Source organism: Cryptomeria japonica, chromosome 9 (genome assembly GCF_030272615.1).
Source record: "Cryptomeria japonica chromosome 9, Sugi_1.0, whole genome shotgun sequence".
NCBI lineage: Eukaryota > Viridiplantae > Streptophyta > Pinopsida > Cupressales > Cupressaceae > Cryptomeria > Cryptomeria japonica.
In genome coordinates, this window is record NC_081413.1 from 442,238,283 (window position 1) to 442,244,282 (window position 6,000).

Consider the following 6,000-nt stretch of genomic DNA (forward strand, 5'->3'; position numbering starts at 1 on the left):
CACATAGGGTCTGCACCCTAGCGCATACGAAACAAAGGGTAGCACGTCGAGTAGGAACTAGGGTGGCGCAATGGGTGGTAAGGGTAGCATATAGACGTTGTTTAGTATAGAGGGTTCATAGGCTAGCGCATAGGGGAAAAGGGTAGCGCATCAGGAAGACCTAGCACATAGGGTTAGCAGGGGGTTGCATGGATAGGTTAGGCTAGCGCATAGGTGTGACCTAGCGCATCAGGGTATTTTTGTAGCACAGGGCTAGATTAGGATAGTGCATGTCAATTTTTAGTGCTTAGGGTGTTTTGGGTGGCACATTGATAGATCAGGATAGGGCATAGGTGTAGGTTAGCAGTTAGGGTTAATTTGGTAGCGCATGGAGATTTTTGAATAGCGCATGTCAAGCAGTGTAGCATGTGGATAAAAAATTTTAGTGCGTGGGCAGAAAAATTGGGGAAAATAGGATTCGGTGAGGATTTATGAGATGAAGAAAGATAGGTAGGAGTTGGCCAGTTTTTTCGGGATGGGTGTGATAGTTAGTCTGCGTGTTTGTTGTCATTGTTTTGATAAATTATCCGATATGAGTTTTGATGTGGGATCTTTGATAGATAGCTTGATTTGATTTTCAATGTTTCAAGTTGATGTTGATTTGATGTTGATTTGATGTTGATATGGATTTGATATGATGTGGATTTGATATGGATTTTTTATTTGATATGAACTTGATTTGATATGCATTGTTTCAAGTTGATAAAATGTGGGACTTGAGTTTTTTTTCAAGTTGATATGGCTATGAAACTTGAGTTGTTTTTCAAGTTGATATGGCTGTGGAACTTGAGTTGTTTTTCAAGTTGATATGGCTGTGGAACTTGAGGTGTTTTACAAGTTTATATGGCTATGGAACTTGAGTTGTTTTTCAAGCTGATATGGCTATGGAACTTGAGGTGTTTTACAAGGTGATGTAAATGTGGAACTTGAGTTGTTTTTCAAGTTGATATGGATGTTTGATAAATAACTTGATTTGATATGCATTGTTTCAAGTTGATATGATCTGATACTAATATGGATTTGATATGATGTGGAACTTGATTAGATTTTCAATGTTTCAAGTTGATATGAATTTGATTTCGATATGAATTGATTTGATGAGGAAATTGATATTGGACATGTTTTGTTTGCGATAGGAGCAACTTGGGGTTGTGTAGTCGTGAGAGCGATTTTCAAGACCGTGGTCATTGATACCACGATTGACATAGGCAAATAGGGATATTATTGAGAGATGTGGACTATCCTCTTTGTTAGAGATGCCCCAGTATATCATTAACTGAGGTTTATTGACAGCTTTGGCCGAGAGGTGGCATAGTGACACCAACACCTTTCAATTGGCAACAGGTGAGATCATAGTGACACCTAAGGATTGCTACAGGATTCTATGGATTCCCGTGGTACGTGCACTATTGCCATATGAGCGAATTGAGGAGGGTGGCACAGAGGCTCTTCGTCGGATTTTGTATGATGAGAATATTTGTGGGTATGAGATCCCATGGCAGGAGTTTATTGATTTGGATTATGGGGGTTGGTCTTGGAGGACATGGTGACACAAGGTCACTGATTTGCATGGAGGTCTGCTATGTTGGCCTACTTATATAGGGACCTACATCTTGTGGTTTACTTGGGATATAACACTCTATCAGCTCAGGTTACACTGCTACATGTATGGGCGTGGGAGAATATTCCCGTGGCTAGGCCAGTTGGTCGTGCTTATGCATATGGATATAGAGGGATAGTTGTCCAGCGTAAGCTAGGCAAACTAGAGCATTGAAGGCGAGTGCTTGATGATATTGATACGGTCGTCTGGAGATAGTATATGGATTATGAGGTGTGGGAAGAGGATGAGATGGAGATGCCTTATGTCTACATGTCCCAATTTCTGATAGAGCGGATGCCCTTTGTTACTGAGATATTTCTGCATAGCCAAGTGTTGTGGCAGTATGGACAACAATAGGGGATACCATAGGGAGCATGCTTCTATGCTTGACGGAGGTAGGATGTACCAGAGTGGGAACCCACTAATGATAGCGCGGCAATGGTTGAGGAGTTCTTTCACCTAGCTGGCCAGTTATGGGACTATGTCTATGGGATAGTGGATGCGGGGATGATTGATGAGTTTGCAACACTCTTTGCAGCTCATACTATGGCCAGGATATAAAATCTAGTGGAGATGATTCCCGCTTTTAATGATGATGAGGATGAGCAACCCGAGAGGCTAGGGAGACATGGAGAGGAGGGAGATGAGCTAGATGAGGGAGGTGGGGATGGTGGAGGTGATGATGGTGGAGATGATGGAGGAGGTGGCCGAGGTTGGCATGGGGATAGGGGGAGACTTGATCTGGAGAGGAGAGGGATAGAGGTGGAGCTGGTGGTGTCAGAGGGATACGGGTGGAGATAGTTGTGTGGTGAGCTATGGAGGATAGAGGGAGGGGAGGTTTGGCTATTGGAGTTGGTGGTGAGGGGAGAATAGGAGAGGTCATAGCAGCTATGGCAGGGACAGATGATTTTAGACAACCAACCCAAAGAAGGAGGTCAGATGTTTTACCCCCACCAGCACCGAGGATAGGGAGAGGGATAGAGGGTACCACTACATAGGTACCCCTCCAGATTCAGATTCCTACTCACCAGGAAGATGCTCAGATTAGGTCCTTATAGTTGTCAGTGCAACATCTATAGACACATCTACTAGCGCATCAATGACAGATTACACAGCTGACCACTAAGTCAGATACAATTTTGGAGCGGTTCGGTCAAGCCGAGGATCGAGTAGATAGCTTGGGGAGAGGAGCGATGGGTGGCTCGACAAGAGACACCCTGAGGGAGTTGGCGTATATAGCCAAGGAGGCTGAGTATTATCGATGGTATTATGAGGATGCAGTGCCCAAGGAGCGCAGAGTTCCTAGTTTCACAATGGTGAGATCCAGTCAATCTAGGCAGACAGGGTCGAGGATAGAGAGTAGAGGCATGACAGGGCCTACTCGTCAGGATCCACCTGGGGATCTCGGTGTTGGGACATCTGCTGCGAGACTATCACCTTCAGGAGATAGACATACCTAAGAGATGTTGTCTCTATTGTATTTTGATCATTTTGTTGTATTTTTGGGACAGACATGAGATATTTTGTACTTGATCATTTCTGAGATATATATACAACACCATTTGCTTTGATCCTTATGTGATGTTTTTCATGGATGATGCTTTCTATATGATCTTGATGCTTTTATTATGGTGATGCAATTCTTAGATAGATGTATGTGATTTGATATTTGATGGATGATGGATGATCTATGAGATGTATCTTGTTTATGAGATGTATGATAATGATAATGATGTGAGATGTATCTTGAAAATGAGATGTATGATATTGATATGCTGTGAGATGTATCTTGAAAATGAGATGTATGATATTGATATGTTGTGAGATGTATCTTGAAAATGAGATGTATGATATTGATATGTTGTGAGATGTATCTTGAAAATGATGTTAATTGTGAAATTATATGCAACTAATTGTAAAATGATATGCAACTAATTGATCATCCTCATTCTGCATTTTGTCATTCCTGTATAGTCACATGTTTTTCTTTCTTTGTGTTGATCATTATTGAGCATTGATTTTTTTGAGATATGTTGAAAATTTATACAAGCATAGTGATATATTTGAACCATAATGACCTGAGAAAAAAAATTACATGATTTTTGAATTTGCAAGATGGCACAAGCATCAAGGTATAATTGAACCAAGATGACCTGAGTGTGGCTTGCGTATAAATAGACAAGATTAAACCATTTGTATGTGCAAAGTGGAATCATGTCTTCAGTGATATGCTTTGAATCACGTCTCGAGATGAGTATTTGCACAGTACAAGTGATTGCCTCACAAATAGAAAACTAAAAAATACTGGAGTCCCCATGACTTTCTCTAGCTTGATGCATCATTGAGAAAATGTAGAGGATCCAGTAATTAAAAAAAAGTTCAAGTGCAACAATAGTCAAAACTTCATGCCAGATGCAAACATTTTATACTTTAGAAAATCATCCATCATGTGTTGTGAATCGTGTTAAGTGATCAATGTTTGTTCTCATGATTGTTGATTTGTTTATTGGACATGATGTTTTGAGTCTATTGCAAGGTTTGACTTAGGATGAAACATTGATCAATGCTGCCCCTAGCTAAATTTTCCTCTTGATGTGGATATGTACAATGATTACCAAGCCATGGTGGGATATGATGAAATGATATTTGGATAAACAAAGATAGTGACTACGCTAAGTATGTCCTAGATAATGCGATAAAATGTCGGGTGATGGCCGATATTGCATGACTGTGGATATAAAATTTTGAGAGTATAGATAGATAAAAGAGTTGTCCTCTCACAATAGCGCTTGTGGCCAGGTTTTCACTAGTTGTTTTTATTGTAGCTTTTTCATTTTCTGATTTTTTTTTTTTTAATTTTTTTTTTTTTTTACTTTTATGTGCATTAGACTGCTCAAGTGTAGTATTTCTTCAAATGGATGTTGTTAGTTGGTTCATCAAGCACATCTCCTTCTAAATTTTTTATCTAATAGGTGCCTAATCCATAGGTTGAGATGATGACATAGGGACCTAGCCAGTTAGGTTCAAACTTCCCTTTCTTTTCCCGATCCTCTTGATTTCTAGGATTTTCTTTGAGTACTAGATCACCAATTTTAAAAATCCTAGGGATGACTTTGTGATTGTACCTTCAGCACATGCGTTAGTGATATGCTTTGAGGTGAGTATAGGCATGTTGTCTCTTTTCATCTAGAAGTTGTAGCTCTTGCAGTCGGTTGACTCGATACTCTTCATTTGGAATGAGGCCTTTCAAAGATACTTTGAGAGATGGGATTTCTACCTCTAGGGGTAAAATTGCTTTGGATACATACACCAATGATTATGGCATAGCTCCTGTAAGTGTGCGGATGCTAGTTTTGTATGCCCAAAGTGCTGGATTGAGTTGCACGTGCCAATCTTTGCCTGCGTCATTTACTGTTTTTCGTGAGGATTTTCAATATGATTTTGTTGGATGCCTCAGCTTGACCATTCCCCAGTGGGTAATAAGGTGTAGAGAAGTGATGTTGGATCTTGAATCGCTCACATAGTTCTCGCACATCTTGGTTTTTGAAAGGTCATCCATTATTTGTGATGATGGAACTTGGAATGCCATATTTGTAGATTAGATAATTAAGAATGAAAGAAGAAATTTGTTTTCTAGTTACTGTGGTGATGGGGACCGCCTCAATCCATTTGGTAAAATAATATGTTGCAGTGATAATGAACTTATGTCCATTTGAAGATGGAGGGTGTATTTTACCCACTAAGTCCATTCCCCACTGGCAAAAAGGCTAGGATGTTGTGAATGGTTGTAGTTCCTTTGCTGGTGCATGTATAAGATTGCCATGGATTTGGCATTTAGGACATTTCTTTGCAAAATGATAAGAGTCCTTTTCCATAGTCGACCAGTAATATCCCATTCATAGAAGTTTTTTAGAAAGAGTAGGACCACTTGAATGTGTTCCACAGATACCTTCGTGAAGCTCTTGTAAAGCAGAGTTAGATTCATTACAATCAAGGCAACGAAGAAGAGTACCATCTAGACCTTGACGGTACAGAGTATCAACAGTGAGAGTATAATGGGCAACTTGTCGGATAAAGTTGCATTTTTGGTTTCGAGATAGGTCAATAGGTAGGGTATTGTTTTCAAGATAGTCATATATGGGTCCATATAATAGAGAGTTTGAACCGGTTAATGCATAGATAACATGGGATGCAGAATGGTCATAGGCTGGGGAGAACAGTTGCTCTACCAAAAACTCGTAACGACTCTGTTGCTTTGGAATTTGTAGCAGTCAAGCGATAGTAGCCATTGCATCATCTTCTCTGTTGTCCAACCTTGGTATTTGCTTGAAGGTGATGTGTACAAAATATTGTTTGAAATC